The sequence below is a fragment of the Podarcis filfolensis genome, assembly GCF_964270895.1.
Source record: "Podarcis filfolensis genome assembly, chromosome: 6".
Taxonomy (NCBI): domain Eukaryota; kingdom Metazoa; phylum Chordata; class Lepidosauria; order Squamata; family Lacertidae; genus Podarcis; species Podarcis filfolensis.
The window spans coordinates 29508331-29529833 of record NC_139609.1 but is presented as its reverse complement, the minus strand read 5'-3'; the positions used below and the strand labels follow the sequence as shown (position 1 = coordinate 29529833).

Below are 21503 nucleotides of genomic sequence, written 5' to 3'. Positions count from 1 at the left end.
ATCAAGTCATGGATGGCAGTGGTCTTATGAATCATTGACCTAGCATTACACAGCAACCCTTGTTGATTCCAGTATCCATCCGGTCAAGACCAGACCTGGAGGCAGGGATAGTCTTCAAACGACTAAACCTGCCTCCTTGGTAATGACATGGTCTGGTCTTAGCGTAACTCCTCCTCCTGCCCATGATCACCAAGATCGGATGTCCCAGTGCTCCCCCCCCCCCGTGGAACTTACCCCAGCCATTGTGTTGGCTGGGGTCCCACTCACAGGCAGCCCCGATCCCGCCCCTTAAAAACAAAACGCAAACAATACAACCAATAAAACAACAAAAAACAAAAACAGAACAGTTATAGAAAAATTTATCCCCAACCAAATATCCATCCCACCCACCCACCCCCAAGAAAGGAAAAAAAGGAAAGAAAGAAAGAAAATTTAAAATGCCACCGACTGCTTAAGGACATTTTAAAACACACTAACCACTTGGAACAGGGAAGCAATAGCAGAAAAACTTCCCGCACTTCCCCAAAAGTTTGTTCCAAATGAGGGCCTGGGCCACGCCCCCTGGGCCAGTTGGAAAATGCCCTGGAAGGCAGCAGGCCCTGTAGTCCTCACCACAGCCAATGGTCCAAGGTCTCACTGCCACAGGAGTCCCTTTGTAGCTGCTTACATCCCTGCCACTGTGGGGACAGTGTGGAATTGTAGTTAAGAGTGTCAGGCTAGGGCCTGGGGGAGACTAGAGCAGGTATCATCAACCATAGCTGGGGTGACTGTAGTCAATGAGCCTGACACATCCATATACTGCCCAATATCCCTAATGCCAGGTAATTTTCGAACAAGTTAAAAAGCACAGGTCCCAATACGGATCCTCAGGAGAACCAACTTCTTTAATCCCTTGTTTATGACAACTGTCCATTTATTCCTACTCTCTCTGTTTCCTGTTCTTTAACCAGTTACAGATCCATACGAGGACCTGTGCTCTTATCACATGACTGCTAAATCCTCTAAAAAGTACGTATATAATTATTTTGTGCAGCTTAAATTATCTCTCTTTCATTATCATCATCATAATAATTATAATAAAATTTTATTTGTATCCCGCCCTCCCCAGCCTAGGAGGGCTTGTGCACTGTTCATTATATTTATATATCTGTTATTCTGCAGATTCCAAATATCAACAGATATAGGTGGGACCCGTTCCAGTCTCAATTCTGAGCTTAACAGAGAAGCTGCCTTTTATACAACTTTTGAAACAATTGCTCAACACTTTGGGTGCAGGAAGGTAGAATCCAGCAAGCATACAATGCACAGAAATACAAATACAGACTGCTGTTTTCTGAGTGGATCTCTGGATTTGGAACATTTTATTTTTTTCATTATGATTTTTGGTTGAACAATAGGTGCATTTATATGTCTTTTCAGCATAATTAGAAGTTTTAGAGCAATTAGAAGGGCCTATATCTATGACAGTCAAATACCAAAGAAGATAGTTTTCTCTCTTGCACTTTCTTTCTTTTTTTATTAAAACATAAAAGTTAACTTTTCATTTTCCCTGTTGGATCAAGCGAAATGTTCAGTTAACTTTCTTCTCTCTTTCAAACTATGCTGCATCAGCAAAAATTCAGTAAGGAACATTAATTATCAAATGTGCCAGTTTTGTGACTATTAAGTACCTCATTAGATTCTGTTTTGGAAATTGCATTTATGAGCATTTTTATACAAAAAAAAAAAAATCTAGGCATGCTTGGCATTCTGTAACTCCACATACACAGTGTGAGATGAAGATCATCTATGCGGCTGCTGTAGCATATGTGGTTTTTGTTAAACTAAAAGCACTTCAAGCAAATTTGTTACTTTATTGCAGGAAATGTAACATTTGAAATATGAAGCTCTGTAACCCCAATCTTCTCTGATCAACATGCTCAAAGGGCTTTCAGAGGGAGTAAAATAAATGTGCAGCAGAAAAGGGTTTAAACGAATGAAAGAAAGACGGTGTGAAATGGTTTTCCACTGCGTTCTCCCACGTTACAATTAAAATACCATCTACAGATTTACACCTGTCCATCCATCCATGTAAACACCTTTATGCTAATTTCTATTATACAACTCTCCCTCACGTTGATTAAATGAGCAGGTATGTATTTGGTTTTCTTTAGCAGGTATATATCTATATATATGTATATACTGTACCTGGCTTTCATATTATATACAAACCTCTCCCTCTCAGAGCAGAAATCCTCATACTTTTAACAAAAGGAGGAGGGGAATGAGGCAGGAAAAAAAATAAATTAAAACTGTGTTTAAAATATATCATCTGTCCTAACCTTTCCTCCATTAGGGAAAATATGCCTGGAAAAAAGATTAAATACAAATTTGCTTTGCTTTTAAACCCACTTAAGAAGCACCTATCCCATCTGTCCATATAAATTCCAATGGAAAACACGATGACATGCAATTACTAATCTCAATGTACACAGCTATGCCTCGGGGACTTGGTGGTTCATATTTTACTGTTCTGTAATCAAATACAAAACTAATGAGTAAAAATATGCTTCCCCCAATAAATTCCCAGCACCTGGACAAGCGTCTGACAGGGAAATGGAAGATGCTCACACAAAATTCATTCTGCAAAGCTATTAAAGTGTTATACTTGCCAACAAGTGTTCATTAAACAAGAATGAAGGATCTTTATGCCAGTTTCTTACCAAAGGCTTTTTAATATTTTAATGGAGAGTAAAGACTATTTATCTGAACTCTGATCAGTTAATGTTCAAATCTGTTATGAAGAAACAAGGAGTCTTTTATAATACCTTTCATAAAAATCCACTTTGCAATGCTTCAAATAAAGACTAAGCACTGTAAAAGATTATGTTGCGTATAAACAAAATCAGTATCGTTTTGAAATTATATGGTTATTCCTGGAACTCTTTCTCACATCAGAAATGTGTTTTGTATATATTTTTATTTAAAGAGTGGTTTGATAAACACCCCCCATGATACAAATGGAAAAAGGGATTGGAGGTGACATCATTTTTCAAGAGCTGGGAATAAAACAAAGCCAATTTCATGGGACAGATGAAAGACGAGTGAGAATAATAGAACCTACAAACCTAGTCCATATACCTCTTTAGGAAACAAGAGCTTAGATAGAGGTGATGGTAATCGAGAGATAATCTTCCATAAAGGAATCTGTGAGCTGCTTCTCATGTTACACTTGACATGGGTACTGAGCTGTTCTGCATAGCAGAATGCTAAACGGGGAGGCTTTTCTCTAAAAACCACTTAAGCTTCCCTGCAGGCAAACTTTAGAGGAATGTATTAATGCGCACTTTGAGTCTGTGAATCTCACAATCTTTTGTACTGTACTCAGCTCCTTGCTTCCATGTTTGGCACACCAGAGCATCAGAAAGCATTGCCAGAGGTAAGGATGGCTGGTCATTTTTCCACATGTATTATTTTATCAGTCCTGATTCTGCACTCATCTGTGGATTTTTTAAAGGGAAGAAATCCACAGGAAAATCCATATTCAGATAGCACTTAAATACGTAGTTTGAACACATTGTTTTCAGGGAGGAAAAAAAAGACAGATCTCATTCTGAAACACACATTTTCATACATATTCTGTACATTTTAGAGCCAAGAACTGCATTGCTAAATTCAGTGAAGTGCAGCATCTGAAGGAAACTGCGGTTCACATTGTATCACAATTCACAAAGATCTAATTCTTCGATTCCCTGGCTGAAGGGCACCCTTGATGCCACTTATTAGTATGCCACAGTATGGAAGTACTACAGACTTTGAAGCATGCATTTTAGGAGCCTCCTAATCCTCTGCTAGGGGACGCGGGTGGCGCTGTGGGTTAAACCACAGAGCCTAGGACTTGCCGATTAGAAGGTCGGTGGTTCGAATCCCCGCGACGGGGTGAGCTCCCGTTGCTCAGTCCCTGCTCCTGCCAACCTAGCAGTTCGAAACACGTCAAAGTGAAAGTAGATAAATAGGTACCGCTCCGGCGGGAAGGTAAACGGCATTTCCGTGTGCTGCTCTGGTTCGCCAGAAGCGGCTTAGTCATGCTGGCCACACGACCTGGAAGCTGTACGCCGGCTCCCTTGACCAATAAAGTGAGATGAGTGCCGCAACCCCAGAGTTGGCCACGACTAGACCTAATGGTCAGGGGTCCCTTTACGTTTACCTTTAATCCTATGCTTGCTTCCTCAATACTCCATCCTTGGCTCAGACACTTAGGTGGCTCCAAGCTATGTCCCCATCTATAGAGCGGTCGCTCAGTCTTGCCATTATTGGCAGCTGTGGTTTCCAAAATAAATACATAGAAAGATAGATTTGGGGATAAATACTTTGGAATTGTTCCAAAGAACAGTTGTGTGCAAATAATTAAAGCTGATGATTATGATAAAAACAATGATGGTGACGATGACACAACTCTTCTCCCAGCTGTCCTTCACTCAGGCTAGAGGTCTCTAAATACTACATGTATTAGCAACCATCTTAGAATAACTCCAACAGATCATCGGGAAAATTATGGAAAGAGAGTTGGAAATTCACGGCTTGTGAAGTGATAAGGGAAAATTTAATAAAGATGTTTTACAGATGGTATTTAACACCAAATGAAATACGTAAAATGCATGAAACAAAATCAAATCTGTGCTGGAGGTGTAACAAGGTAGAGGGGACACTCATACATATGTGGTAGACATGTGATAAAAGCAAAGGCTTCTGGGATATAGTGTACGAAGAGTTAAAGAAAATGTTTAAACAAAACTTTGTTTTAAAAAAACCCAGAAGCTTTTTGATTGGGGATACCAGACACAGGTATTGCCGGAGAAAATATGAAAATATTCCTTTATGCCACAGGAGCGGCAAGAACACTAATTACCAAAAATTGGAAAAAAGAAATAATCTCAACAAAAAAAAGAATGGCAAGACAAACTATTTGATTATATTGAATTGGCTAGATTGACGGAGGCAATTAGGGGTCAAACCCAGCAAAAATTCCAAAAAGAATGGGTAAAATATAGAGAATATCTTAAAAAGCAGTGCCCTCAAATTAATACTTGGACTTGCTTGGATTAATTTCTGCAGAATAATTTATGGTACTTAAGTTAAAAACAGAAAGAAAAAGAGGGTAATAATGAACTGAAAAGGAGACAGTTTACCAAAAACGAAAAGAGAACAGTGTTGAGGATGAAGGAAGTCACTTAGAAGAAAAGAAGAACTGAACAATGGTATGTGGGTGTGTGATTATTTGTTTTGTATAAGTTTTCGCACGTTATCATGTCTTATTTGTATTTTTTTGTTTTGTGTTTTGTAGTTGTTTTTCTCTTGATTCTATACTATTATTTTCATGTTTAGTTTGACAAGTGTGTGTGTGTGTGTGTGCTGTAAATAAACTCTATATATATAGATATAAAATAAAATAACTCCAACAGATTCTACTTCCTTGACCCCACTAAGGGTGACTTTCCTACCACATTAACCCTCAGAGGGCCATATTGGGATGGCCAACTAAGCATATTTCTCCACAATAAGAGTTCTTTCTGTCCCGGATTGCAGAAAGGCAGTGTACATTTCTTGCTTTAAAAATGATGCCCGCTCAACTTCTATGCAATTAGCAGTTCCACACGTGGAATCTGCTGTTATTATGTCTAGTTATTCCCTTAAACAGAAAGCAGAGCTGACGGGCATAAATTTAAACTCACAGAACCCTCCTTTTCTAAGAACCAACTGGCCTGTCAGGGTGAGATCTAAATCCTTTGCTGCTGGCAAATGTAAGAGAAGGGGAGCTGATTTTTCATATTTTCCATGTCCCTGCTACAGCCCCTTGTGCTTTCCCTGAAAATATACACCAAAGAATTGGGGGTCCCATCAGAATGGATGTGGTGGCAAGGTGTACATGCAGGGGGGAAAGTTCAAGAAAAAAATTGCTTCCCATTCTCTTATGTTAGCAGACAACTCTGCTGGATCAAAAGCTATTCTGCATACATATATCTCAAAGTTGGCAAATATGAAAGATCAGATATGTGTGCGTAGCAACCCTAAATCTAGGAGGTCATGATGTCATGAGGGGAAAGCAGAATTCCCCAGAGGGGTGAATGTACAAGAAATAACTCTAAATTGTGCAAACAAGCAAATTAAACCGAACAGTCCAGAAAAGGAGGTGGGCAGGAAGAATACATACATTTATAAAAAGAAAAAAGAAAGACACCGTGAAGCAAGTAACAGAACAGGCATTTGCCAAGAAGACTGGAAGAAAGATTCAATCTCGCCCATATTATTGATCTGGCTCAACCATCTTGCATTCAGATGCCAACCTAGAATCATTACTTGAAATTCTCCCAACTTTTTGGAATCAATTACACCAGTGCTTTTGCTCTGATACCAAACTGCAAATGGATGGCTGGCCATTAAAACTTTATACTCTCGAGTCTGAATCCGGCAAAGCATTTCAGCGCATGCTTAATTTTAAAATTCCTTTGTGGCTCTAGAGGGTTGGTGCCCAATCCAAGCAACGCACATGAAAATTCATGGAAAGGTTCCCAGTGACGAGCGGAGCAATCAGATCTGGCCCCCGTTAAGCCTCTCTCTCTCTAATCAGAGCACAATACAGAACACAAACCAAATTTAAAAGCTGCATCTCATGCAAGTCTATTCAATCTTTCATGAAATCAAATCTTTATGAATACAACTTAAATTTCTCCATTAAAAAGTGTGTGTGTGTGTGTGAAAAATTAAAATGACTTTCATGAATTTGCATATGTTAAATTATACAATTGCATGCACAGCTGCTAGTTTTATACATCCATATGAAGCCTGGAATGACATGTTTCAGTACTAGTTTTTAATGTCTGAAGCACAACTGACAGAGCTTTGCAAAGGCACAAAGATATTTAGCCGATCAAAGTACTTACATAGGCTGGCTTACTTTGCACACATGGTACATTACAGCCATTGCATTTTGCTGAACTTTTACTAAATGAACTACAGCGGTTCTTTGGGTTACATACACTTCAGGTTACAGACGCTTCCGGTTACAGACTCTGCTAATCCAGAAATAGTACCTCTGGTTAAGAACTTTGCTTCAGGATGAGAACAGAAATTGTGCCGTGGTGGTACGGTGGCAGCGGGAGGCCCCGTTAGCTAAAGTGGTGCTTCAGGTTAAGAACAGTTTCAGGTTAAGAACGGACCTCCAGAACGAATTAAGTTCTTAACCCGAGGTACCACTGTATTTGGATAGTGCCACACATTATAGAATCCTTGAGAGTCATCTTAGCTACATGTTATGTTGTACGTAGCTCCTATTAAGGAAGAGATGAGAAACTTGTGGCCCTCCAAATGTTGATGCACTAAAACGCCCATCATTTCTGACTATTGGGTGTGCTGACTGGGGCTGATGGGAGATGGAGTCCAGCAACACCTGGAGGCTCCTCATCCATTAGCTAAAGATACAGGCTGTGTTTCCAGATATTTTTGGACTAAATAACATTTAAATGTGTACTTCAAAGATACCTTTGCTTCAAATATCTTACTTTATTTTAAAAACTTCTGTTCCCCAGTTTGTCCACAGAGACTCAAGGTGGCTAAGAAACAGTAATATGCAAAGAATAAAAACAAATATTCCCTCAACATACAGTCCAATCAATACATTAACAATAACCCTTAACTAATTTTTTCCTTTGCTTATCTGAGTCAGAGACTCAAAGATAGGCATTTATAAACATATTTTATCAGAAATTACACATATTTTCTCTCAAAATATGCATTTAAAAATATTTTTAAAATGGTTTTTAAGCAGAGAACTGTGTGGAGCATTCAGGAGGCGTTAAAGCCTGTGTATAACCAAGATCCGATCTGTACATTAGCCGGAGAGGTGCAGATCAGGTCAGTTCATATCTGAATTCGAAAATATCAAATTCCTCAAGCATTCCTCCATCTGTCCTGCTAACTGCACACTTCCCTGTGATGAAATGAGCAAATAAATCTGAACAGTGATCTTAAGCGCACAACACAGCACTTCAATGACCACTTTACCAAATGCTAGCTGTAATCTGCATTGGACTTGCTGCTTTCCAATGACTAATTTTTCATCATGTACACAGATACCGAGAGGCGACTTTTTGCTTGTAAAGGGCCTTCCTCCCTGCTTCACCGTTTGGTGTCAAGGGTAGCATTGCATAGTGAAGCAACATGCCGCGCAGGGTAAAAATTGTGCTATAAACTATGGCTTTTGACGTAACGATTATTCAGTCCGTTGTGGAATTAAGCCTCAATGAAAAGAATGGCGACTGCTATCTGGTTCGTTACCATTTTTCTAGATCTCCGTTGAACGACTGCCTACATCCACAGTCCCAACTAAGGCGTGCGTTTATGAGGTGGGAAAGCCTCTCCTCTTCACCGAGGGGAGGGGTTGTGGGTGGGAATCGCTTCCCGTGCTCACAGGGGGGGGCATGGCCAGGTCCCTTGTGTCACAGAGTCCTGGGCCCACGTCATGCCCCCCAGCCAGCCAATTTGGTGTGGCCACATTTAAAAGGCCGCGGGCTCACGAGCTCCTCCTGTCTTGTTCCTGCTTCCTTGGATCTCCTGCCCTCCCTCCCTCTATGTCATGGGTTGTCAAACTAAGGACTGGGGGCCGGATCGGCTTCTAAATCCGGCCCGCAGACAGTCTGGGAACCAGCATGTTTTGACATGAGTAGAATGTGTCCTTTTATTTAAAATGGATCTCTGGGTTATTTGTGGGGCCTGCCTGGTGTTTTTACATGAGTAAAATGTGAGCTTTTGTTTAAAATGCATCTCTGGGTTATTTGTGGGGCATAGGAATTCATTTACCCCCCCCAATATAGTCCGGCCCCTCACAAGGTCTGATGGACAGTGGACCGGCTCCCTGCTGAAAAGGTTTGTTGACCCTTGCTCTATGTCTTGCATTCAGCACTTGACCTTGCTATGGACCTCGGTTGGTCGCCTGTTCAAGGGGCCTGGTAGGAATTTTTTCCACGTGGCAGATTGGCACCAGCCACTTGGTTTTTCGCCTACCTTGTAGCAAATCGTCACAACTTTGTAAGGTTTGGTGGTTAGGCACTGGAAAATGTGTTGTGTGTTGGAGGAGAAGTTGTGGCCATCACCTACCTTTCCCCTGGAAGGGTATTCCATTAAAGGAATCCGGCAGTCGTGGTTCCTGTCTGATGCCCAGGTGGTGGCTAGGGCCATGGCATGACCCTCCGATGACTCTAGGGCAGTGGTGGCGAACCTTTCAGAGACCAAGTGCCCAAACTGCAAACCAAAACCCACTTATTTATCGCAAAGTACCCAGAGTTGTTGAACTTTTTGGGGGGAGCTGCTGACCAAAGTTTTGGGGGGGTTGCAAAAGTTGCTTTGCTTTTTTTGGGGGGGTGCCCCAAAGCTGTTCGGATTTTTTTTTGGGGGGGGGGGAGAAATAAATGATGAATAATACCTTTACTGGAACTAACACATAACACCAACATCATGGTCTGACAAAGTGCCAAAAAAAAAACCCAGCACAGAAAGGGTTAAAAATGAACGCTGTTACACCCAATCAGAAACAGCCACTGACACAGCAAATTGAAAAACAGACCAATCACCTAACACAATCTCCAGCTACTGGCAAAAACGGTTCTGGGTTCTAACAGCGGACGCAAGCTGTAGCGTGAGGGGGAGCAGGAGAACAAATGGGGGAAAACAACATGAAGAGCGCGGATGGGCCGATGGCGCACGTGGCAGCAGTGAGGGCTCTGTGTGCCAAGTATGGCACGCATGCCATAGGTTCGCCACCACTGCTCTAGGGGAAAGCTTCCAGTTGATTTGCATCAACAAACTCCCCCTACAGGTTAATAACCCTTGTGTGTGACTCCCTACAGAGCGGGCAGGAGTCAAGTATAGTCCGTTTGGATCCAATGCCTAAGCCAATACCACTCACATTCTGTAGCCAATAAAGTTGTGGCCTTTTTTTAGCCCATTAACCTAAATTACTTGTGTCCATGTGTCTTATTTCATCACAAAGCGGGGAGCGGGGCCTCAACTCACAAGTGAATCCCCTGAGAGCAACTACCACTTGGTTGATCCAGGGATCATCAGGCAATGTGAAATATAACCCTGAATATCTTTGGAAGCAGAGTAGGCCCCACTGGAACCACATAACACTGGTCCTAAAGGATCTTCACTGGTTCCCAGTACGTTTCTGAGCACAATTCAAAGTGTCGGTGCTGACCTTTAAAGCTCTAAATGGCCTCGGCCCAGTAAACCTGAAGGAGAGTCTCCACCTCTGTTGCTCAGCCCGGACACTGAGGTCCTCCTCCAAGGGTCTTCTGCTGGTTCCCTCACTGCGAGAAGTGAAGTTACTGGGAACCAAGGCAGAGGGCCTTCTTGGTAGTGGCACCCTCCCTTCAAATGTCAAGGATATAAAGAATAACACAACTTTTAGAAGACATCTGAAGGCAGCCCTCTTTCAGGAAGTTTTTAATGCTTGATGTTTTTATTATGTTTTTAGATATGCTGTAAGTCTCCCAGAGTGGCTGGGGAAACCCAGCCAGACGGGTGGGGTATAAACAATATGATTATGATTATTATGCAAGCCCGCTTTTCGATATAAAACAAATTCTTAAATTTCCCCGGCAATGAAAACATACACATTAGTCTACATGGGTATAATAACATTCATTTGTTCTACAAAAAAGGATATATTAAAGAGGTGTACTTATGCAACACATAATCACTTTGTGACATTCATTAACAGAAGGTGTGGTGAGGGCTGCTGTCTTCCAGAGGTTTGAAATAGGAGAGGAAAACCAACAGGAAACCAATGGCCTTCCATATATTGCTGGACTCCTGCTCAGCCTGAATGGCTAATGGCCAGGGATGGTGAGAACTGTAGTCCAAAAACATCTATAGGGCCATAAGTTACCCATCTCTGCCTTAAAACAAATGCTTGGAAAATTCAAAGAGAATAGGTCTGTCAACAGCCATGCTTCCTAAATGGAGCCTCGTTTTACAGAGGTAGCATATTGATAAAAATCAGTCAAGATGAGCACCCATTTCATGACTGGCTACTTCATTTCCTACTGCAAAAATAAGCTGGAAAAGAAAGCTTGTCAGTAGAGACAGGCCTACAAAATTATCCTTTCTGTCTCCCTCTCTTTCTTCCCTCCCTGATTTTTCAATGAACCTGAAATATTGAGGGTTTTTTAATACCAAAGCTGGAACAAGATTATAGTTGTCGTTGTACGTTACCTTATAAGGAAGATTTTGACAGCACTAGATTGCATTCATAAAAACTAATGAAGATTCCTCCTTAATACGCATTGCTTTCTTCCAAGTTTGGACTTGAAGTGACAACGTTACAGAGAAATACCCTGCAGGTTTTTTATTTAAATTGCGTCCTATAAAACAATGTCCCCTTGTCAGTCACCACTAATTCAGCAGAAGTTAACCAATAAATCTTTCCAAAGGCCAGCAAAGCGCTTAACTTGGCACATCCCTAATAAAATTAGGAATGTGACTTTATTACATGAACCTTACGTAGATTTGGCCAAGATATTAAGATTTTTGCTTATGGCAACAATGGCTAATGTGGATTGGTATTTTCATTATAACACACCCCACAGCATTTCCAAGTTACGTCTCAGGTTTCCAAATTGGACAATATTTTTCAACGGCATTTGACACATCGCTAGGTGCTGTGGTTGAAACTCTTGTCGCCAAAGCTGCACACAATTTAGCGTACTTAAAGGCAGTAAAGACTTTTGGTAATGCTAATTCTGCTGCATAAATGAGGGCAAATTAATTAATACTTCTATTAACGTAACCTGATTTCACTTTGTTCAAGCAGAGAAGCACTTATAAGCTTTTAACCCAAGCTCAGATATATTGTTTCAGCTCAAGGCAATTTTGCAAAGCGATTTATACAGGAATAAGCTGAAAATGCTGGTGGGGGAGGGAGGAGGGAAACAGCAAGATTTGGAGGGTCTGAAATGCACACTTAGCAGTTTCCCCCATTTCCACAGGAAAAACATATTTGCGAAATTGTTGGACGCTCTGCGCCCTCGGAGCATTTTATTTTAGAAAATCCTGTCATATTGTGCTTATAGTTCTTTTATCTATTCCCCACTTTCTCTCTCGTACCATCTCTTTCCTTCCATTTATAACACCTCTATTCTTTTTTCCCCTTTTCTCTTCTTCCCCCACTCCTCTCTTTCCATCGCCTTTCACTTTCTCCCTTTGTTATGTATTGTTCAAACTATAATACCATCGGCTTTGTAGACAACAAGATAGCGGTCTCACCTGGCACCAGGTGAGCACTGTAGAAGCCAATGGCCACACCTTTGGCAGAGCTCAATATATGCAGGACATTGTCCCTCCTCCATGCACAGCCATGCTGTTTAACATGCAGCAATCTCAACCCTGCAAGACTATCAAGTCACGGAAGTTCACCTTATGATAAATACAACATAGCATGAAAAAGAAGTATGATTGATGCCCACTAAGCAGACTGTTTATCAGACAAACTCATTTTGCCAACTTTGACATAAACTGTTAGTTTTCTTATCGGACTGACATTGCGAGACCAGCACCTTGGTGGAAAAAAACTTCCCAAGAACTCTTCAATGACCTCTAAACAGCGCTATCTTATCATCATCTGACTTTCTACCACAATAAATCATTCACAAATAGGTTAAAAGAAAAGCTGATATTAGAAAATGGATTTATTTTCCATAGCTATAGACTTCAAAATGTGGCAAGACTTTCGGTGGAACTGGGTGATGTTGATAAAGTGTGCAAGGAAACTCTTTGCTCCCACTGATGTTTTGTGAGACAACTGTCTAATGTGATTTGTTATCTCCCAGAGAGAGAAATAACTTGATTACTATCCATTGGGCCCTTATTAATTGTTTTGTGGGCACTTGGTAATTTGATTCAAAATACCGAACTTAGGGGACGTGGGTGGCGCTGTGGGTAAAAGCTCAGCGCCTAGGACTTGCCAATCGCATGGTCGGCGGTTCGAATCACCGCGGCGGGGTGAGCTCCCCGTCGTTCGGTCCCAGCTCCTGCCCACCTAGCAGTTCGAAAGCACCCTTAAGTGCAAGTAGATAAATAGGTACCACTTTATAGCGGGAAGGTAAACGGCGTTCCGTGTGCTGCTCTGGTGCCGGTTCGCCAGAGCAGCTTTGTCACGCTGGCCACGTGACCCGGAAGTGTCTGCGGACAGCGCTGGCTCCCGGCCTCTAGAGTGAGATGAGCGCACAACCCTAGAGTCTGTCAAGACTGGCCCGTACGGGCAGGGGTACCTTTACCTTTACCTTTACTACCGAACTTAGAAGTAGAAAGAGATTCCTTGGCCTGAGCCCAGTGAGGTCTTCTACAAATGGAAAATGTCCTTCTGTTCAGAGAAGGGCAGCTTCTGTTCTCAGAAGCAGCTTGGGTCCAGAATGGAAGGGAAGAGTTACATTTTTGCCTCCACCCTACAGCTCCAAAAAATAACTTACCTGCAGATCCAGAAAATCCTCTGGAGGAGATCAGGGTGGTGGTGGTGCTCAACCACTCATGGAGTTATGGATCAAACTTTAAAAACCACTTAATGATCAGGAACCTTTGAAAATCAGGAGAGGGCTCATGAACCTTTAATAGTTATGATGGAAGCTATACCTGAAATGCCCTATTAAAGGTACAAGAGCCCTTTCCTCTTTTCCATTTAGCAACTTCCTTGAGAAGTGTAACATTCTCTCTCTCTCTCTCTCTCTCTCTCTCTCTGTGTGTGTGTGTGTGTGTGTATTTCACAGTGGACAGAAGTACAGTGGTACCTCAGGTTACATACACTTCAGGTTACAGACGCTTCAGGTTACATATGCTTCAGGTTACAGACTCCGCAAACCCAGAAATATTACCTCGGGTCAGTGGCGTAGCGTGGGTTGTCAGCACCTGGGGCAAGGCAAGTAATTTGCGCCCCCTAACCCCTAACCTGCCGCCGATGCCAGCTTCTTCTTGCTGCTGCCTGGTCTGGTCTGGTGTGGTTCTCTCCCGCGCTCAGAGCTGCGCTGGGCGGCCGCTGCACTGTCCCTCCCCCAGATAGTCCCTCACTCTCTCTCCGCACCGCACGCCTGGCACCCACCCCCTCCACAGTGGGCAGCGACCCGGTGGCTCAGATCGGATTCGCACAGCCAGCACTGCAGTGAGAGAGAGTGAGCCAGGTAGGGGCAGAGAGCTGCGAGTGCGAGCGCGCCCCCCAGATGTTGCGCCCGGTGCTGCCGGCCCCCCTGCACCCCCACGCTACGTCACTGCTTCGGGTTAAGAACTTTGCTTCAGGATGAGAACAGAAATCGTGCAGCGGCGGCGCAGTGGCAGCAGGAGGCCCCATTAACTAAAGTGGTGCTTCAGGTTAAGAACAGTTTCAGGTTAAGAACAGACCTCCGGAACAAATTAAGTTCTTAACCTGAGGTACCACTGTAATGATTTATACATTACATTTATTCCCAGATTATGTTACTGTACATTTGACTTGCAGTTAGGGTTCCTAGGACTGAAATTCTTTGATTTTGAATTTCAGAAGACTGGCAACTGCAAGCTTTCTGACAAGACATCTTGCCCATGACAACCCATCTTCCTCTACAATGTGGCAGCCATAGGAAAGTTTGCACACTCATTCCTCAAGGTTCAACAGTGAAGCCCAGCAATTCTGTCCAGTTTCCTGCGTTTCCTGAGCATGCTTCCCTTAACATGCTCCAGAAATGAACTCTCTGCTTTTGCACTGGGTTTCCTTGGCAGTTGAGTTGGTGTGACCTGAAGGTAGGAAATGAAAAACAACAACGGGAGTAACCCTATTCACACGTTGCTCCCTGTGAGGGCTATGTGAGGAGGATGGAGTGGGGCTTTCTTACGCACATTGTGCTCTGTTGCTGTGTGAGTGATTGAAGAATTATACCAGAGTCATTTCCCCCTACATGCCTTTCTCCTTTCTTTCTCCAAAACTGAACATGAAAGTGGTAGCCAAGAAGGCCTCACTCTGAACTCAGCATGGCCTTTGAGTCATTTTTACAAATATGGCAGCAATAGAAGCAAAAACAAATCTTGGTTTACTGCTGAAAAACACTCGTTGAGTAATATAAAGCAAATTTACTTCAATTTACTACAGCTAATCATATGCAGATCTGGAGTCTTTATATTTTACAGCTCGCCTTAATTTCACGTCTTCCAACTGCAGATAGTATGCACATAAAACATTTCATCATAGTGTTTCGATGGAGTCCCTCTCCCCTCTAAAAAACTAAAAACTATTTCTGTAACAGAATATCCCATCCCAAATTCCTCATCACGTTATTTAAAACACTGTTTTCCATGTCAAGGTTGCAAAACTGCACTGACATGACTAATTGAGATGTAACTGAGAGCTGCACAATGCAAAGTAGCAATTGGGGGGGGGAGAAAGTGGAGCTGCATTTTAAAGGTCTTTGCTTAAGAAACCATAATGCAGATAAGCAGTTTAACTACACAGTATTTGTCAGGCTGCACAATAGTTCCCAGCTCAGGAGAACAAAAGTCATTTCCTCCTCCACCATTTTGGTATTTAACATCTGAATCACCATCCTTAAGACACACATGTTAAGTGTACACATAATGTGAGTGGGAAATATTATCCTCTGCTCTCACCCACTTTGGTTATCAAAACCTAATGAGCTCCAAAATAGATGCATTCCCACTATTTCGTATTAAAGAAAAGCTAGTTGCTGATCATTCATCTAAAGCAGGCACGTCCAGCTCCCAAGAGACTGCGATCTACTCCCAGTGTAAAAAAACCTGGCAATGATCTACCCATTGTCATTGGAGGGAGGAGGAACGTGTGTGTGTGTGTGTGTGTGTGGAAGGGGAGGATTGCCCAGAGTTGTTGAGCTTTTTGGGGGAAGAAATACCATAAATCGCTCACAACAAAATCCACAGCCAACAAACGCACGAAGCGCCAATCATCGTATCCCAAATCACAATCATCAAATGCCAAACGACCGCCCACTAGAGGCGATAGAGGAACAGAGCGAGGGCGAGGGGGCAGAGACATGCATTCCCACATTTTTTTTAATCCCACGAGCAATAAGTGTCCCGCGATCGACCACAATCACCCGGGGATCTACCTGTCAATCGCAGTTGACCGGTTGAACATGTATGGCCTAAAGCATTCACTGAGTTACCCTGAAGGAGTGTCTCCATCCCCATCATTCAGCCCAGACACTGAGGTCCAGCTCCAAGGGCCTTCTGGCGGTTCCCTCACTGCAAGAGGTGAGGTTACAGGGAACCAGGCAGAGGGCCTTCTCGGCAGCGGAGCCCTCCCTGCGGAACGTCCTCCCATCAGATGTCAAGGAGATAAAGAACTACACAGTTTTAAGAAGACATCTGAAGGCAGCCCTGTATCAGCAAGTTTTTAACATTCAATGTTTAATTATCTTTTTATATTCTGCTGGAAGCTGCCCAGAGAGCTGGGAAAACCCAGCCAGATGGGCAGGGTATAAATAAAATCATCATCATCGTCATCATCATGGGTTAGTTGGGGTTATTTCTTAGCCCCAAAACTAGTTTGTAGGTCACCTTGGACAAACCTCTCTCTGTTAGACTCAGTATTCTTTCTGTAAAATGGAATTAACATTCTACTATTCGGGGAAAAATTAGTGTATACTAAAGAAAAATACTGCCTAGAGCTAATGGGTCAAACAGCATTAGCATTTGTGCCTATGCACAAGGACAGCCTTTGTTAAGTTTTCAAAGGGTTAACTGGGGAATGTTAAGAAGGAGAAAGGAAGAAAAATTAGAAGAACTGTGAAGGGGAAGAATGTGAAATTTGACTCTATCCAGCTTGTGTTTTGCTACACAGAGATTCAGTAATTTTTCTCATAGCAAATTATTAGAACATCAAGTTCTAGCAGGTATTTACTACCATCATCAATGCCTTCTCCTGATTGTGTGAGTTTAATGAAACTGGTACGCTATTGGCAATCAGGTGCATGCAATTCCAACAGTAAATTCAGAAGAGGAAATCAGAACGCAGGTCTCTCCCCCCGCCATATCCCCCCCCTTGAGAATAATCTGGTTGTAACTCTGCCTTTCAGAAGGACAGAATTAAATTGGACCTTTCATCTACCTAAATAGAAATATTCCTCTTTCATGCACCCTCTCCCATTCCCTACTTTTCATTTCAAGTCCATTCCACCAGAAAGTCCTCTAGCATGAGCCTCGTTGAAAAGTTCAGGAACTGTGTTAAGGCCATTGCAGTTTTCTTAAATGTGTTGTAGACATTCTAAGCCTATAAGCAAACTTAAATATATGTACCTGAAACAATTGTGTCTTATTTATTTCTCTGTTTACCCCTACCTTCAGATCGCTTCTCTTCCTTTGTTATTTCCCCGGTGTCAAATTTTAGATTGTAAGCTCCTTGGGGACAGGACCTCTATAAAACATAATGCACACCAGGGGAGCCAAGTTGCCCCCAAGATTGAGAAGAAGAGAAGAAGAAGAGTTTGGATTTGATATCCTGCTTTATCACTACCCGAAGGAGTCTCAAAGTGGCTAACATTCTCCTTTCCCTTCCTCCCCCACAACAAACACTCTGTGAGGTGAGTGGGGCTGAGAGACTTCAGAGAAGTGTGACTAGGCCAAGGTCACCCAGCAGCTGCATGTGGAGGAGCAGAGACACGAACCCGGTTCACCAGATTACGAGTCCACCGCTCTTAACCACTACACCACACTGGCTCTGGTGCGCATTGATTGTGTGTGACATCACATGCATGGAGTGATGTCACATTGTCTGGAGAAGGCCAAGCACTCTGGAGGAACCGGCCAGTGTGCCACACTCAGTTCCACACTGGGCCTCCTCTGCACCCTCAACATTGAGGGGGCCAAAGACACCTTGACCCCCTAGAGTTGGTGCACCTGATCCCCACTGACAATAATACACAGTGGAACTTTGGTTCTCAAATTTAATCCGTTCCGGGAGTCCATTTGACTCCCGAAAGCATTCAAAAACTAAGGTGCGGCTTCCGATTGGCTGTAGGAGCTTCCTGCACTCAAGCAGAAGCCGTGTCAGACGTTCAGCTTCCAAAAAATATTTGAAAACCGGAACACTTACTTACGGGTTTTTGGCATTTGGGAGCCAAAACATACGAGTACCAAGGCGTTTGAGAACCAAGGTATGACTGCATAAAGAAAGAAGTGATCCTGTGACCATATTGTTTATGTTCCTGTTCTGTTTCCCCACATTTATCTGGCTCCCATGTCAAATTTCAGAGTGGAAGCTATGCAGGGGCTGCCTTCGTGTACTCTGTAAATTGCCATGCACTGATGCTATAATAAGAAAAATGAATAACAATTAATAAATAATAAATAATTCCACACTAACACCAGTGACTGAAAAGCAAAATAAAAAGCGTCCACATGACATATTATGCTAGCAATAAGTCCTGCAACGCAGCTCTTAATATTACTTTAAACAATAAAATTATTCAGGAATCTGAGGAAATTCTTTGGAAGGGTTTGCTCATTGGATTCCCCTAAGTCACAAACTGAAATACCACACGCAAGGAGAAATACAGTTCAGTTGCATAGTTCCATCTTGCATATGCAAATATCACAGCCCAATCTTATGTCAGCTTGAAAAGATAATGTCATGCAGAAAATTAAGACCATCTGATGAAACAATGTTATGAAATGTGGTTGGACAGAGCGGCTCGTGGCATGTAACAGTTTCCACACCAAAACACAAGAGTCTGTGCAAGAAAACCTCAAATTCTGAACACTTCAGCAGAACGCAGTTTATTCATTGAGGGACAGCTGGTGTGTGTTTGTACGTGTGTGTCTGCTAGTTAGGACAAGGCTGCATAGTATTTGTTAATTCAGTCTTGACACAGAAAATGCCTCGTGTCTCAGGCTATTCATTATCAGTTTGTGAATTTCTGGGCCAAACTATGTTACAAGTTCAAACCCTGGTCTACCCCAATTGCATATCAAAGGTCAGGGAGGGGAACAGGTCCAATTTCTTTTTAAGAGAAAAGAAAGCTAACCTGCCTCCTTCTGACCCACAGCTGGACACGGAAGATAATTTCATTTGGTGCATTAAGTGAACAGACCAAATTCATAAATATTGTTTTCATTTGGGGCAGACCCCAACATTAAGCAAATAGGTCTGCTGTAGCTTCCACCTATAGTTTGGCCCTCATCTGGTGGCAATTTGGGGTGGGGGTGGGGAAGCTATTTTCTTTGGATTTATTTAGCCCCACCCTGTGGGCAAGACAAGAGGAAACAGAGAACCTGGGGCTTCCGCATGAAACAGCAGGCCGCTTTTGCTCCAATAATGCATAGTAAAACAAAATGTCACTATAGCCAAACCGCCCCATGACAGCAGCAAATAAAACAGAATGCGGCAGGGATGTGCTAAGTATTATTTGGAAAGGGAAAGTAGGCAGAAGTGGGACCCAGGGCTTGATTCTAAAAGTAGTAGCCACACATTTGCCAGAATGTCTACTTCTGCCACGCTAACCACCCCCACTGTCACTATTTTTTAGGAATTTCCATTTTGCTCGGCCAGCCCACCTGACTCTGGGCCTTGCAGATATTTTGGACTACAGTTCCCATCAACACCAGCCAACACGATGCTGCTGACTGGTGCCATTGGGAGTTATAGTCCAAAATGTCTGCACAGCAGCAGGTTGGGGAATGCTGTCCTAAAGAATTTAACACAAACGGTAAAGGCTTGAGGAGAACAAACAGGAGAGGCTAAAACACAAATATTTCGTTGCTACATTCCAGCAATCTCTTTCTGAAAGCTGATGAAAAGTCCTGACAGGCCTTTATTGGAACATAAATTAACTGCATCAGAGCCTCATTTCAAGAGTTATTTTGGAGGAGGGGGGCAGGAAACCTATACAATTAGTTTGGGACTATCAAAGCAATTCTAGAGTCCTTTGGTGGCACGGTGCTTATCTGCATTCACTCTCTTTCTCCTTCCCACCATAAAATGAAATAGAAGTAAACATTCCCATAATACTGCATTATTTACCACTGGTAGTTTGCTAATGTTAGAATCACTGAATTAATAGCATCACTGCCGCTAATATACGCTCAATAACGAGTTGGCATGCAGAGGCAAAAATCCCTATTCATTAACATTGCCTCACCTTCACATCTCTCCCTTTAGAAATTAATCCGTTCCCCCAAATAAACTCACTTGCTCGCCATTTGCATAATCCAGTTATCATTCCGGAGAATCCCATAAAAGGGCCTTAAATATGAGCTGTAGTAGCTGCAAAATTGTCTTAAGTGCCACTGCCAAAAACTCAGATTAATCTCAAATTAGCAGCTATGTTTGAAAACGCAGGCATATATTTGTCTTTTCTTCTCATTGCTATTAATTCTGACCCAGCCACTAGTTGAAGTGGTCATGTAAACAACAAATAACCCTGTTTAAAGTAGGTCCACGATTAATAAAGTTACTAGGTGTACTGGAAGAAGCAAAGATCACCAGTGCTGAAGCAATGATTCTTCAACATCAACTTCGTTGGACTGGACATGTTGCGTGGATGCCTGATGATCGTCTTCCAAAGCAACTACTCTATTCCGAACTTAAAAATGGAAAGTGTAATGCTGGTAGTCAACAAAAGAGGTTTAAAGACTGTTTCAAGGCAAATCTTTAAAAATGTAGCATAAACACTGACAACTGGGAAACACTTGCCTGAGAGCACTCCAGTTGGAGAACAGCCTTTACCAAAGGTGTCATGGGCTTTGAAGACACTCGAATGCAGGATGCAAGGGAGAAATGTGCTAAGAGGAAGGCATGCTTGGCAAATCCACACCGTGATCAATTCCCACCCGGAAACCAATGTCCCCACTGTGGAAGGACGCGTGGATCCAGAATTGGCCTCCACAGTCACTTACGGACTCATTGCTAAAACCGTGTTTATGGAAGGCAATCTTACTCGGCTATGAGTGATCACCAAAGAAAAGTTACTAGATCATTATTGTGAAATGTTCACATGTCGGTGCGTCACTTCCATTTGTAGAATGGGAAGTTCAACCACCCTCTAAAAATGAGGAAGCAGTTATTCTTGACTCCTCCTTCAGTACAGACCAGAAATTTGTACCTCTCTCCTTCTCTGCTTCATCATATTGGAAGAGGAAATCCCTCCATTTTACATTTTACCATGGTTTTGTATTGAGACTTGAGCCTAGTGATTACGCCTGGCTACCAAACAGATAATTTTTGAACTTTAGTTTACGATTCTTATATTGATGTAAGGCTAAGGCATTGGCTTGATTTAGTGCTGGCAAAGCATTAATGAAAGTGATATCCCCAATCTGTTCACCAAGCTACAATTTCCAGAGTGATTTAATGATTAATTCTTCTTTCCAGGGAATTCTGGGAATTGCAACTCTGTGAGGGGAATAGGGGTCTCCAAACACCAATCAATTATCCTCAAGAAACTGCAGTTCCCAGGATTCTCTGAGGGAAGCTATGA

The 21503-nt window shown here is 42.5% G+C and overlaps 1 protein-coding gene and 1 long non-coding RNA gene across 8 annotated transcripts in view; both read right to left on the bottom strand.

Annotated features, from left to right (window-relative positions):
* Positions 1-21503, bottom strand: part of LOC310765583 (uncharacterized protein) — a 267886-nt gene that overhangs the window by 179570 nt on the left and 66813 nt on the right. The gene's annotated exons all lie outside the window — the stretch shown is intronic.
* Positions 1360-12946, bottom strand: LOC310765627. The gene is made up of 2 exons (XR_014549690.1): positions 7231-12946; positions 1360-6990 (listed from the first exon to the last, which is right to left on the bottom strand). It is a non-coding gene; the product is annotated as an uncharacterized lncRNA (long non-coding RNA).